Source organism: Phacochoerus africanus, chromosome 4, assembly GCF_016906955.1.
Source record: "Phacochoerus africanus isolate WHEZ1 chromosome 4, ROS_Pafr_v1, whole genome shotgun sequence".
Lineage (NCBI taxonomy): Eukaryota > Metazoa > Chordata > Mammalia > Artiodactyla > Suidae > Phacochoerus > Phacochoerus africanus.
The window spans coordinates 151,480,815-151,496,302 of NC_062547.1; the positions used below are offsets into that span (position 1 = coordinate 151,480,815).

The following is a 15,488-nucleotide window of genomic DNA, read 5'->3' on the forward strand; positions in this document are numbered from 1 at the left end:
TGTTTGCCACGGCGGCCGAACCCACGTGCATTCCTGCCAGCAAAGTATGAGGATTCCGAGGTCTCCAGATCCTTTTGCCCAAACCTGTTTTCCATTAAAAAATACAGCCGTCCTCGTGGTTGCATCATGGCTTCCAAGTCACATTTTCCCTGAGCCCCTAGCACGCTGAGCATCTCTGCATGTTTGCTGGTCCTTTTACACCTTCAGGAAAATGTCTACTCAAGAACTTTACCCCTTCTTTTGCCTTTAAAAGTTTCATTGGGTGTTCCCGTCGTGGCGCAGGTTAATGAATCCGACTAGGAACCATGCGGTTGCGGGGGTTCGATCCCTGGCCTCGCTCAGTGGGTTAAGGATCCGGCGTTGCTGTGAGCTGGGGTGTAGGTTGCAGACGCGGCTCAGATCCCGAGTTGCTGTGGCTCTGGCGTAGGCCGGTGGCTACAGCTCCGATTCCACCCCTGGCCTGGGAACCTCCATATGCCGAGGGTGCAGCCCAAGAAATGGCAAGAAGACAAAAAACAAACAAAAAAACAACAAAAACAGTTTTATTGACGTATAGTTGATTTACAAGCTTGTGCTAATTTCTGCTGTACAGCAAAGCCTTTGCCCGTTTTTTTGTCTTTTCAGGGATGCCAGATCCGAGCCATGTCTGCGACCTACACCACAGCTCACGGCAATGCCGGATCCTGAACCCCCTGGGGGAGGCCAGGGATTGAACCTGCGTCCGTGTTGAACCTCTGAGCCGCAACGGGAACGCCCGCCTTTGCCCATTTTCGAATCGGGTTGTTTGTCTTTTTTCCCTTGGGTTGTAAGAGTCCTTTATATATTCTGGATACTGGGCCCTTATGGGACAGTTCCTTCAGGGCTTTGACCTGTTGGGAGCTGATTTTGAATATCGTGTGCGGTGGGGTTTGATTCCTTCCTTGGCGTGGGGCTGGCCAGGCGCAGAGGAGGAGGTGACACTCCTGAGAGATCCGCGCTCTGGCCGGACATGGGGCTCTAGGCCCGAAGGTCCCAGTCGCCCGCCTGTGCCAGACATAGTCACTGCTGGCCTCAGAAGCAACTGCGCAGCTTCCAAAAGCACACGCCAGGCCCTGCCACTCCAGATTCGGATTCAGAAACTGGGGGAGGGCCCAGGAAACCGTGTTCGATGCGGCTCCCCAGCAGCTCGATTGTACAGCCGGGTTTGGGAGCCGAGGGGACTGGCAAGTCCGGCTCTTTTGATCCACGTGCCTTCTTGCTTCGTCCCCTGACCAGACTGTGTGTCTCTGGGCTGGACAAAGGCCACGGCTCCCGGTGCCAGGGGAGCCCCCCCAGACCTGCCAACCCTCCCTCTTTTCCGCTGCACTTCCAATCTCTCTTCCTATTGGCGTCTTCCTGGTTCGCCTCTACCAGCTCCCTGAGCCCAGCTATCCGAGGAACTTTAAAAGTATCGACGTGTAAGAGTGAGGAGTGGGCTGCACTAAAGGGTAAGCTACTGCGTCGGTCGTATTTCCAGACGCGCTACGAGAGCACACACTTGTGTCATCACAGGGCATGTGTGCCTCTCACAGGCAGGTGGTTAAGGCTTTCATCGCGGTGCGTGGATGGACGCCGTCAGCGCGCCGAGACAGGGCCGAGAAAGGCATCTCGTCTCTTCCTTCTTCTCCCCCCATTTTACAGACGGGGACGTTGAGGCCAAGGCGCATGGATCACAGATGACTCGGAGGATGCCTGGCCCCTCGCCGCTCTCACTCGAGGGCGACCTCACCCAGGCCTGGTCAGCCCAGTCTCACCTCCTGGCTCGCGCAGGCGGGACGCGGAGCCACGTGCTCCGCGGCCAGCCCCGCCCGCACCCTGCTCCGTCCACACGGCTGGAGTCTGGAGTCGCTTACCCCGATGTTCGTGGGCTTTGCCTCTGGTGTGGATGGTTCTGCTTCGGCTCTGCTTTGGGTCCCCCTCTAATTGGAACAGTGCTCCAGGAGGCTGTGTGGGTGGCGGGGACCACTGGACGGGCGCAGCCTTGGTTTGACAAGGACTTCGGGCCTCTTTCAGGGACGCGGGAAGGACAGCAAGGTGGCGCCGATTAAAAGCAGGTGAGGAAACAGGCGCCCAGAGAAAGAGAGACGAGGAGGCAAGAAAAAGGCTAAAACTGCAGGCGGTTGTGACTGGGACACTTACTGGGGCAAAGTCTGGGGCCAAATCTTTCCTTTTAAGAAAATACCTTTTTTTCTTAATAGCAAATGTTGTAAGCTGTCCATTGTGGAAAAGTGAGGACGTACAGACCGAGGAGAAGCAAATGAAGACACCGTACCCCGTGCCTCCAGGGTAACGACAGTCCCGTTTCAGGGCTCTTCCCTCCCGTCGCATGTGTACAGCTGTTTCTGTAGAAATGACAGTACGCCAACATTCTGTGTTGCAAATCTCTTTGTAATCGTGATAAATGGGCAACGTCTTTCCATGCTCTCAAATGCTTTGCTTCTACAACAAATTATGCCATTTCCATTTTTATCGCGACACAAGGTTTTGTGAAAGAATTGCCACCATCAATCCGTGAAGGTCACACACTCTTCAGCACGTGTCCCTGGTCCCTGGGGCAGCGCTTCCCGCGCCTCTGCAGGGCTCTCGGGTCCCACGCACCTGCAGAGCTGGGTCGGCGTTTGTTTAAATGATCCCTCACTTTGGACACTGGGGTAGGCGCATGGCTGCGGTTTGAAGCCCATGGGCATCCAGTGTGACCAGGGAAAGCTCCGGGTACTAAAGGCCGATCCGTTTCTCCCAGAAAATGTCACCAGTACGTCGTTCTGAGCGACAGCCTCAACAACAGGCTGGCGGCAAACTCAGGAACGCGTCCCACCCGTCCGCTCCCTGGGGAGGTCCTGCTTGTGTCCATTTTTCAAATTAATACAAGTCATACACATTCTGTACGGAAACGAATTTAAATACAAATAAGCAAACCTAAGAAAACTAAAATCGCCCGTGATACTGCCCACACTTGGGTGTCTCCAATCAGACGGGCTCGCGTTTGGCAGGGGCGCTGCTCCATCTTACAGAGGCTGCGACTCGGCTCTGGGGTCGGTGCCCTGCCTGTGGTCCCCCCGCTAGAGGGCGCCGAGGCTGCCCTTCGGCCCAGGCCTCTCAGCGTCCAGTCTGCGCCCTTGCTCCGCACACCCCCCTTCTTTCGCAGTCTGCCCGAGGGTCTCCTCTGCTGCTGCTTCTCTCAGACCGCCTCCTGGTTCCGAAACACTCCTGGGGTTCGGGTCTGTGAACGCCCCACGCTTAACCTAATCGTGGAACGCGTTAGAGGTTTCGTGTCCTCCGTGAAGCCACTTGAACATGTTTGCGCTTGTCCCCGAGCACAGCCGGAGTTTTTCCCACAGGGCTGCTTTCTCCAGAGGCCCTCATGGACCCCAATCACCAGAGGGCGCGGGGGTCAGGGTGAAGGGGGCGCCCGGCAGGTGTGAGCGCCACCTCACCTCGAGGAAGACGCCCAGGTCTATGGAGCCAACGGGGGGACAGCTGGTTCCTAAATCCGTCCCCCTCCAATGGTCTCTCCCCGGAGCACAGGAACCACCGGAAGGGCTGGGAGCTAGAAATGACTCCTTCAGCCCATGACCCGCGTAGCTGCGCCAGTACAGCCCCCTCGCCACCCCAGACAGTTGAGTTAGAAGAGGGGAGGCAGAGTCCCCTCTGCAACCATCGGGAGAGGAAGCCTGTCGTTCCTCCCCAGAGACAGATTCGGGATTTGGGGCCAGTCCCGTGAACCAGCCGGCAGGGCCCTGGCTCTCCTCCTGAAGCCCCAGGGAAGTGTGGGGTGTGCTCTGGAGCTCAGCGGGGCACAGGGGGTGTCTGGGGCTTGGCTGAGCCTTGAAGGACTAGTTAACCCCGGGGGGAAAGCAGAGGGTCCAGGCAGGGAAGGCGCGAGCAAAGCCTGGCGCTAAGGATGGAGGGCCGAGGGCTGCCTTGTCATTTTAGGGCTGCACCTGTTGCATATGGAGGTTCCCAGGCTAGGGGTCGAACTGGAGCTGCAGCTGCTGGCCTACACCTCAGCCACAGCCATGCCAGATCCAAGCCATGTCTGCGACCTACACCACAGCTCATGGCAACGCCAGATCCTTAACCCACTGTGTGAGGCCAGGGATCAAACCTGTGTCCTCGTGGATCCCAGCTGGGCTTGTTACGGCCGAGCCGTGATGGGAGTCCAAAGCTAGAGACTTTGCCAGGTCCCTGGGGCTTGTCCAAGGGGTGGTGAGCTGCCCTCTTTCCTGATGGTGATAGGATGGCCGCCCTGGTTTGGTGCAAAGAGACAGGGTGAGGTGTGCACCGCCCCTCCGTTCTCAAACCCCCAGGAGCCTCTTCTCTGTGCCAGGCTGTGCCAGGCACTGGCAGGGGGTGGGAAGGAGGACCTGTGCCCCTGGAAGCTCTGGCGGCAGGAGTCTGAGCAGGGTTGCCACAGAGCGCTGCCCACCCCCAGCAGCCCTGGCACTGGAGCCCCTCGGGGAGGCGGTCCTGGGCCGCGGGCCGTGCAGCGGGGGAGCAGTGGCAGGAGCCCCAGCTCTGGAGTGGCGAAGGGCAGCCTCCCACCAGTCCCACCTGCCCAGGCTGTGTGGCTGCAGCCTGGCTGCTCAGGCTTCGGCGTCAGTTCTGCTCCGCGTAATGGGAAGACGAACAGAGGGCGGAGAATGAGGCGAGCTGAGGCCTGTGATGCAGAGAGTGCCCAGCAAGGGCTCAGCCAGCCTCAGGCTCCCATCCTGCCCGCCCCGAGCTCCCCCTTCAATCGGGCAGGTAGCCGGCCAGCCTCTCTCGTCTGCCTCCTCCATGGAGCCGAGGACTGCTGCCAAAGCTTCCTGACGAGGCCCTTTGAGGTGTGGAGGGAGCCAAGGGAACCGCAGAGGTGACTGTCCCTACACAAAGAAGGGACAGCGGAGACCAGCCCCCTTCCGTGCTCAGGTCCCCTCCTCCCACTGCACCGGGCCGGCGAGCCCCTGGCCTGGTCCCCTGCCAGGCGGGACTCTAGGTCCAAGGTTCGGGCCCCGGGCTGGGCTTGCTCTGGGCTCCAGCCGGGAGGGGCTCTACTGCTCCCCTTTACGCGGAGGGTGAATCCCGGCCGGGAGCTCTGTGAGCTGCCCCCACGGAGCCCGTGGGCGGCAGGGCCGGATCCCTCCCTTCCCTGCCTGACCACAGGCCCTGCCTCTTAACTGCAGCCCTGGGCCTGTCCCCTGGCCCAGGGCCCCCCACTCCTCGCCCCCCGGAGCTGCGCACCTGGCGGCTCCTGCGAGGAGGTGCAGCCCGCGCTCTCAAAGGCACCATTCAGCCGCCGGGCTGCTGATTGGAACCATGTGTGGCCAGCCGAGGCGGCGGCAGCTCCGGAAGCCGGGGCTGGCCCGGGGCCCGCAGGCCCTGGGGGGCCTGGGGGAGGAGGTCCTCCCTGCTGGTGCACACACGGGGGGCCCTGAGCTGGGACCCCGACTCCCACACCACGACCGACCAGAGACGCGGGAGGCCGGCGGCACCCCCGGAGAGGGCGGGGCCTGGAGAGCACCTCGAGGCCCCGGCTGTTCTTGGAGGGGCACCTCACCGGGGACAGTGTGCGCGTGTGTGTTGGTGTCTGTGTGCTTGCTCACGTGTGTCTGTGCCTCTGTGTACATGTGTGTCTGTGCGTGCTCATGTGCAAGTGCGCGTGTGTGCATGTGTGGGTTGGTGTATGTGGGTGTGCATGCACGTGCACGTGTGTCTGCGTGTGCGTCTGCATGCATTGCGTGTGTGCATGCGTGTGCATCTGCGTCCGTGTGTGTGTGTGTGTGTGTGTGTACTGACTGACATCCGTGCAGGGCACCCGGACTCCTCGGGCTCATGGTGGCGTCAGGGTTGGCACAGGGCAGTTGGGTGCCGTGGTTAAGGCTATGGACTCGGGGCTCGGAGGCGGGTTCTGAGTCCCTCCACCTCCTGCTTCCCAGCTGTGTGACCTGAGGCAAGCTGCCCAGCCTCTCTGAGCTGCTCTCCTCATTCACCAAACGAGCCCACATTCCAGTCAAAGGGGCTGAGCGGAGGGAGCCTCACTGACTGGGGTGGTCCTTGGGGCCCTTGCCCCCAGCCCCAGGGTTCTTGAGGTTAGTTTGGCCCTGACTCCTGACCTGCGAGTTGCAGCCTGTCTGAGAGCTGGGAGGGTGACAGGCCGAGGTGTCTGGGCTTCCTCTGAGGCCCAAGGTGCCAGGTAGCGCGGGTGAGCCCGTGCGAGGTGCGGCTGGCCTCGCCACCCCTCCTGGGCCAAGAACAGAGCAGGACATTGTCCTCGGGGCCTCCTCCCTGGCACCGAGGCCCCCGCAGGAAGGGGTGGGCGGGCCAGGCCACGGCCAGCACTGACCACAGGCTTGGCTGGGCCTGGTGTCCCTGCAGGCGCCCTGGCTTCACAAGGAACACATTGTGCCGGGCGACGCTGGCCTGGGCGGCCTGAGGTGGGAGCCAGACACGGAGGGCCTCTGGTCCTGGCTGGACGACCCCACGCACGCCCGGGGGACAGCCCCAGGGTGGGACTAGCCCCAGAGCAGCTCCCCAGAGACAGGGTTCCCCGGGCCCACCCTTTGCTCCAAGACCAGTCCCCTAGGGCAGCTGGAAGAGCCCGGTCCCTCCTGACACAGGACAGCGCTGAGGGCGTGGAGTGGGGGCTGCTGCCACACAGAAAGCTCGGGGCAGAGACTCGGCCTTTGCCTCTGGGGAGGTGGTGGAGGCCAGGGGCGTGGGCCGGGGGCTGCTGCGGCCAGGGACCGGGGCTGGTGTGGGACAGCCCTGCGCCTCCTGGCTGAGCGCCCGGGGTGGGGGCTGCCCACCTCCTCGGAGAGGGGGTCCACCCCACGGGGCTGTCTGAGGGCGGGGGAGGCTCAGGGACTGATGCAGAACCCGAGAGCCAGAGGAGGGCACCCTGAGGAAACCTGGGTGCCAGCCCCAGCCCCTCCGTCTCGCTGCTGAGCTGGGGCGCAGCCCTGGCTTCTAAGGCATAAGGGCTGAAGAGAATCCCCGCGGGACTGTTGAGAAACGAGCCGGCTGGCGAGGGCCTGGCACGACCCCCGGCCCGGGCCACCACCCTCTGCCGCGCCCGCCTGCTGCCGGGCTGCTCCCGGCTGGGGCACATCTGGTCCGTGCAATGAAAGCCCCTCTCAGTCGACTCTCGGGAAGGGACCCAGAATCGGGGCGTCCTCTCGGAATGTGCTGGAAGGTCTGGGCACCACGGCTGAGGTGTCCCCCGAGAAGACACGGTCCTGCGCCTGAGGGTCCAGCCAGCCCTGCCCCACGGCCCCCGCGGCGACAGGAGGCAGTGGTCCCCAGAGACGCTGCACCAGGAGAGTGTGCGCAGGCCGGACACCCCCCCCCCAGACACACCCAGACACGCCAGACACTCCCCCCCGAAACACACACCCAGACACACACACACCCAGACACACCTAGACACGCTAGACACACATCCAGACACACACACACACCCAGACACGCCAGACACACACCCCAGAAACACACACCCAGACACACACACACCCCAGACACACACACATACACAGACACCCCAGACACTCCAGACACCCCAGACAAACACACACACACAGACACCCACAGACACACCAGACACACACACACACAGACACACATACAGACACAGACACGCCAGACACACACACACCCAGACACACCCAGACATGCCAGACACACACACACAGACACACATACAGACACAGACAGGCCAGACACACACACACAGACACCCCAGACACGCCAGACACCCCAGACACACACAGACACACCCTCCAGAAACACACATCCAGACACACCCAGACACACACACACCCAGACACGCCAGACACCCCCCCCAGAAACACACACCAAGACACACCAGACACGCCAGACACACCCCTCCAGAAACACACACCCAGACACACCCACACACACCCAGACACGCCAGACACACCCCCAGAAACACACACCCAGACACACTCACCCCCCAGACACACCCAGACACGCCAGACACACCCCCAGAAACACACACCCAGACGCACCCCAGAAACACACACCCAGACACACACACACCCAAGCACACCCAGACACAGACACGCCAGACACACACACAGACACCCCAGACATGCCAGACACCCCAGACACACACACACACCCCAGACATGCCAGACACACACACACACAGACACACCCAGACACACACACACATACAGACACAGACACACCAGACATGCCAGAGACACACACACAGAGACACACACAGATACGCCAGACACACACACACCCAGACATGCCAGACACACACACAGACACACATGCAGACACAGACACGCCAGACACACACACACACACACAGACACCCCAGACACGCCAGACAGACAGACACACACACACACAGACACCAAGACACCCCCCAGACACACCCAGACATGCCAGAGACACACACACACACACACCCCAGACATGCCAGACACCCCAGACACACACACACACACCCCAGACATGCCACACACACATCACACACACCCAGACATGCCAGACAGACACACACACACAGACACCCCAGACACACACACACACAGACACCCAGACAGGCCAGACACACACACACATCACACACACCCAGACATGCCAGACACACACACACACAGACACCCAGACACACACACACAGATACACACACACACACCACACACAGGCACACACACACGAGACACACAGACACAGACACATACCAGACACACACACACAGACACCCCAGACAGCCCAGACACACACACCAGACACACATACCAGACACCCCAGACACACACAGGCACACATAGACACACCAGACACACACATTCACACACACACACAGACACACCAGACACACCCAGACACACACACACACACACAGACACCCCAGACACACACGGACACACTGCAGACACACACACAGACACACACAGACACACATAGACACACCAGACACACACAGCAGATACCCCAGACACCCCAGACACACACCGACAGACACACCAGACACACACACACACCACACACACACACACACACGCGCGCGCACCACTGCAGCCAGCTGGCACGCTTAGGAAAGCTGATGACGTGGTTCTAGTTTGAGTCCAAAAGCCTGAGAACCAGGAGAGCCCATGTTTCCACTTGAGCCCAAGGGCAGGGAAAAGCCACTGCCTCGGTTCAGAGACAGTCGGGCACGGGCCGCTTTGTTCTATTCAGATTTTCAACTGATTAGCTGGGGCCCACCAACATTAGGGAGGGCAATCTGCCTTACTCGGTGTGATAACAACGCCCCTTTCATCCAAAACACCCTGGTGGAAAGAGCCGGAGGAATGTCCAACCCCATGTGTGTGCACCAGGGCAAGGGGACAGGACACGAGCCGCCACCCGTGGGCTCAGGCTCGCTGAGGCGGCCCCTGCGGCTGTGTGAGCCGAGCCCTCGCAATAAATCTCCTTAAGTGTCCCTCCGACGGGTTCCGTTTCTCTGTCCCGACCCCGACCCCCGCACGCTGTAAACTGAGCATCACCGCTACCACCCTCAGCAGCTCCGAGCGTCCCCGGCAGCGAGCTCTCGGCAAACGCCACGGAGCCCCGTCCGATCAGGGAACCGGTGTCCTGTCAGTTTCTGCCGTGACTCCAAAGGGGTCCAGACAGCGAGCACACGTCCGTCCCCAGCCCTCGGCAACAGGCAGCGCCCCGGCCCCATCCGTGTGGCCGCCAAACTCGCACTCACAGCTCCAGCAGGATGACCACGAAGCGCTCTGCGTGCTCACAGAAGGGGGGCGTTTGGGGCACAGGGGCGCTCCTCGGGGCCCACGATCCCGCAGCCGGGAAGCGACGGAGCAGGGGCCACCTGAATCCGCCTCCCCACCCAGCTGCCTTCCTGAGCCACCTCCAGAAACTAAAAGGGGTTTGGTGGCGCTGTCAGGGGCCTGGGCTGTCTCCCTCATGACCAGAGGGCAGCGTGGGTCTCCTTGAGCTTTGACCCCAGGTGGGTTCCAGCTTTGACCTTTCAGAGTCTTGGTCCTCTTTGTATCCTGAGCATTTGGCACAGAGCAGGTGTTGGATAAAGACTGCTACTGTTTTTGCTGGGCCTCCGTGTCCTGTTGTCCAGGGGGGTCCTCACCCATGGGCGGGCGTCCAGGTGTCCAGCGGATGTCCTTCGCGCTCCTTTTGCACCTGTCACTCACCTGCGCACACACGCTTCCCTCCCGAGACCCCTGCCCTCCCTGCGGTTTGGGTGGAAAGAGAGGAAGGCAAGATGCAGTAGGGAAGGGCCAAGGCAGGGCTGCCTGCTCCTGGCTCTTCTCTCAGGGCTGTGCTGGAGATTCTGGTCGGGAGAGCTGGCCAGAAAAAGAAATAAAAGCCATCCAGATGGGAAAGGAAGAAGCCAAATGAATCTCTTTTTGCAAATGATATGATCTTGAACATAGACTATCCCCAGGAGTCCACCGAAAAAACTATTCGAAATAGCAAGTTCAACAAGTTCGCAGCATACAAGATCAATATACAAAATCAATTGTTTCCACACGCATGTGCAATAAACAATCTGAAAATGAAGTTAAGGAAACAAGTCCATGAATGATAGCATCCGAGAACCAAACACATAAGAATACATTTAACAAAAGAAATGCAAAATGCAAAATTTATCTCTGAAAACCATAAAACACAGTGGGTAAAGTTGAGAGCTCAATAAATGGAAAAACATCATAAACGCGTGGGTGGGAAAAGCTCCATCCACATTGTTAAGACGGAAAATACACCTCAGACTAATCTGCAGAGTCAACGCAACACCCGTCAAAATCCCGCTGACTTCTCTGTACAAACTGACAAGCTGGTGCTGAGGCTCATCCGGAACCTCAGGGGACCCGAAAGAGCCAAAACAACCCTGCAAGGAAAGAAGCAAGGCGGAAGCGGCACGCTTCCCAAGTTCAGAGCACTGGGAATCCAGATGGCGGGGTATCAGCCCAAGGTTAGACCTCAGATCAAGGGGATGGAAGGGAGAGCCCAGAACTGAAGCGGGACATCTGTGCTCAACAGATTGGGTTTTTTTTTTTTCCTTTTTTGGCCGCCCTGCAGCATATGCAGTTCCCGGGCCAGGGATCCAAGCATCACTTGCAACCTACCCCACAGCTGCAGCAACGCTGGATCCTTAACCCACTGTGTGGGGCCGGGATGGGACCTTCATCCAGAGACACCCCTGATCCCCCTGTGCCACAGCAGGAACTCCTTAGCTGACTTTGACAAGGGCGCCAAGGCCTTTCAGTCAGGAAAGAGCAACGTTTTCAAGAAGAGACAGGCAAGGAAAGAGCGTGGGTTTGGGGAGATCCTGCCATCGTCTTGCTGTGTGACTCTGAGCAAATGAGTTAACCTCTCTGAGCCTGACTTTTCTCAGCTCTTAACAGGAGGATAATGAGAGAGGCCACCTCACACGCGGGTGGGGACATGCGAGATAAGCTTATGCAAAGTTCTTAGCTTAGACTCGGCCCCTTGACCAAACCCATGGACAGGGGAGAAGCAGGGTGGGACATGCGAGTGAGAGGGAGGGTCTGGCGCCCCTCCTAGGCCCCCCAGGGAGCCCCTTCCCAGAAAAAGGCAGGGCCGGGGTGGGGGTTGAATGTGCAGACCGCGCTTGGCGGAGCGCCGCGGGTTGGGAATAAATGGACAGGAAAGGAGATTCCATTATACTGGAATGTCTGGGGGGGGGCGGGGAAGGAGCCGGCGCCCCCCCAGCACCAGCCAGCCCTCAGTCTTGATTGATGTGCCTTGCGTCACAGCCACAGCAGCGGAGGGGCCTGGCGGAAGGAGGCCCCTCCGCCGCTCACCCCTCCTGGAGCAAGGCCAGCAGCCAGATGTTCCTGGGCTTTGGGGAGCTGGGATGGGGGAAGGGACGGCCCGTAGAGGCCAGGGGACAGCCACCCAGATGTCCGGCTCCTGCCTCCTCCTTCTCGGCAGCTGGACTCAGGTGGCGCTGGTTCTGCTGTTGACCTTTGGCCAGTGACCGTGTCTCCCTGGGGCTTGACTCTATTCAGAACTGGGGACGGAAGGCCTCCCCCCACCGGGTTCCCCAGGGAGAGGCACGGAGCTGCCCGGAAAAGGGCTCTAAGCTCCAAAGAGAAACCTGCGCCAAGAGCCTCTCCCCAGGGCTCTTGTGTCATTCTGGCCAGACTGTGGCAGAGGTGTGACCAGGGCCCAAGCCCTCCCTGGGGTCAGGGGATGCCAGGGACGGGGGAGCCGGCTGAAGGCAGATTCCGGGTAAGAAGGTGGTGAGCCTCAGCAGGTGCGAAGGTGGGCCCAAGGCTCCCTGCCGCGAGCCCCTCTCAAGCCCTGCGATGGTAACAGCGGCTCTTACGTGGCATCACCTCTGGGCCTGCTGGCGATTTTTCGTGTTAACCACACGATAATTGGAGGAGAGCAGCAAAAAATAAACATAAGGCACAAAAAAGAAACAGAACCTCACCCCAAGAACCACCACGTGGAAGGATGCGCAGCTGACCCGTGGGCGGAAGTTCCGTCATCGCCGTTCTCTGCACACGTGTCGACTGACACAGGCGCGCTGGGTGCCCTGAAGCGGGCTCACGTCCAGCTTTGCACCCTGCCTTCCTCCCCGCAGCGGCCACCGAGACCCTGTCCCGGCGCCACATCTGCGCCAGCCCCCTTGGGGCCCTTCCCTGTGCACCTGCCCCACTCCGTCGGCTTCGGGGTGGTTTCCAAAGTCTCCCCGGGATCGGCAACCCCGAAGCTCTCTGCGGCTGTACCTGCCGAGAAATGCCTCGACCCGCTGAGGAGTGTGCTGCACGGGGCTGGGGCCACGTGACAAAGCGGACTTGCCCGAGGCCCCCGGCACCGGTCACCAGGCCGGCGCCCTGGCCCTCGTGCCCCACCCGCCCAGGCTCCCCTGCCGCTCAGACCCGCGCTCCGGGCCATGCCCGGCCCACCTCTGGAGGAGGGTGGCTGGTGGTGCCTGCAGTGCTGGCTGGGGTCGGCCCGCGGCGCCCAGAAACATCCTACCCCATTGTTCTCGAAGGCAGGTAGGGGAGTCCTGGGTGGGAACGGGGGGCCGCGGCTGCGTGCTGCCAGGTCGCCTTTGCCCCTTTGCAAACTGGGGCCGCGGGAACCACCGCTCTCTTCCAGCTCGTGGGGTTCGTGGGCAGCAGTGTCTCCTCTGCCGCCCCGCCCAGCTGGCAGCGACTTCTGTGACTCAGCTGGGGCTGTGGCGGCCACAAGGGCAGGATGTCACCTCCTGAGCACCTGCCCAGGCCTGGGCTGTGCCAGGCTGCTTCCCCCACCCCCAGGGACGCAGAAGCCCAGGCCAAGTGAGCAGCACGGCCTAGAGGGAGCTGCTGGGGGTGTCCTCTGTCTCCCGGTGTCCTCAGGAGAGGGTGTGGGACGACGCAGCCAGAGCCGTGACCCCCTGGACCAGGGGCACTGCCTCAGAGGTGGCCCCTTTAGGGGTCCTGGAGCCCACGAATCCTGAGAACTGCCTGGAACCTGTACCTTTCATGATACTCGTGCACAGTCTCATTCACCGATAGCGCTGCCATCTCTCTTTCCTTCACACGTGTGCGTGCAAACGCGCGCGTGCGCGCACACACGCACACACAGACACACATGCACGCAAACACACACACAGACACACGCACATGCAAACACAGGCACGCAAACACACACTCACACACGCAGGCGCACACACATGCGCACACACACTGAAGCCTACGCTTTCATTGCCTCACACATTCTTGATGGTGCTTGGACACACAACAACAATAATAACAACACAATAGTGATTTTACTAACATGTGGCTGAGCGCCTACCGTTAAATTACCCCGTAGTAATTTTACTAGCAGGCACTTTGCGGGCCCTGTTTGGCCCTCCAAGGGTGGGCACCATCACTGGCTCCATTGCACAGACGAGGTGTAGCCACTCGCCTGAGGTCGCAGACGTGGGAGGTGGACCAGCCCTGCCCTCGGCACATGCACGAGGCCCCGTGTGCCCACTCAGACACCCCCGGCCACTCCTGCGCCCTGCCAGCTGCCTTCCTGCCCAGGCTGCGTGCTGGCCACACAAATCCCTCCACGTCTCACCCCGCCCTTGGTACACAGTGAACAGACTCGGCTTGTCTGGACCCAGGCAGCCGGAGACCAGTAAACCGCGTCCTTGGCTCCTCTCGCAGAGCCAGAGTCTCCCCAGACCTGCGCTCCTGCACTGGGAAGGGGCAGCACCCTGCCAGCGCCCTCCCCTCCCTCCCCTCCCTTCTCCCCTGTGCCCTGTCAAGCCGACCCTAAGGACCGGCCTCCCGCGTGCCTGGCACTGGGTCAGCGCTGGGCCACAGAGGGCGGGTGCCCCAGGTTCTCATCCTTGAGAGACCGATGCTCCACCCCGGTCATACGTGGCCCAGGGGACAGGCTTGCTCAGGGTCACACAGGAGTGGGCGGCAGAGCCAGGCTGACGAGCCAAGTCTTCCCACGCTCAGGCTTGGTTTTGATTTGAGGACCCAGCACAGCCTCTCCCCGAAGAAGAGCTACAGGTCCTGCCACTTTCTGACCCCGGGGCTTAAACAAGCAACACTACAGCTCAGAGCCGCACCGACAGACTGCAGCCCCAGTGTACTGGGTGCTGCTGGGAGGCGGGTTTTGTGCCCTATTTACTCCTCCTAAGAACCCGCGAAGGTCAGAGCGAGGCTTCCCATCGCTGCCCCTTTTTACAGAGGAGGCCAGGGGTTATGGCTGCTCCGGACCTGGAGCCGGGCTGCTGCTCCAAACCCAGGCTCAGGCACCACGCTGCCCTCAGTGGCCTGGACGAGGAAGGACTGGGGAGCAGGTGACGGCTTTGGCAAAGTGAGGTTTGAGGGTGGTGGGGGAGTGTCCCGGGAAGTGGGCGGGCTCGAGCAGAGAGCTGGGGGTGCAATGTCCCCATGAGCCCCAGGCCAACGAGGGCACAGACCACCCTGACGGAGGCTGTGGCTAAGGGAGCCCTGCAGGCTCGTGGCCACTCTCCTTTCTTGAAGGAGGGGCTGGCAGGGAAGCCTGGCCCCGGTACCTGGCCTAGGGCACTCGTGGGGCTCTGCCGGGGTTGGGCCTGGAGGAGCCACGGAGGCCGGGCAAAGGTCTCTCCCTGGCGTCATGGACCAGGACCCGTGGAGGGAGGAGCGAAGACGCCCTAGCAGCTGTGCCACCACCAGGGAAGGACACTGCCAGGCAGCGCAGGAACTGGGCTCTGAAGGCCCTCCAGACACAGGGGTGGCAGCGAACCCCCAGGGCTGACTGCACACCAGCATGCCAGGCTGAAGAGGTGAGTACCAGGCGGAGGCCAGAAATGGAAGAGGGAGAAGGGGACCCATCTCTGCTGGCCAGTCGTCCTGTCCAGGGCGGGGCAGCTGAGACCAGCACTGTGGGGTGCTCAACCGAACCCCCAAATCACAGAGGTGGGAGTTACCTACACTGCAGGAGAGGCATGAAGTGACTCGGGCAGGGAGCTCGCAGACCACAACCCG

At 60.9% G+C, this 15,488-nt stretch overlaps 1 long non-coding RNA gene across 1 annotated transcript; it reads left to right on the top strand.

Moving 5' to 3' along the window:
• The first annotated feature begins 707 nt into the window (after positions 1-707).
• LOC125124394 (uncharacterized) lies at positions 708-2,447 on the top strand. Its single transcript, XR_007134299.1, has 2 exons — positions 708-2,072; positions 2,217-2,447. It is a non-coding gene; the product is annotated as an uncharacterized LOC125124394 (long non-coding RNA).
• The last annotated feature ends 13,041 nt before the right edge of the window (positions 2,448-15,488 follow it).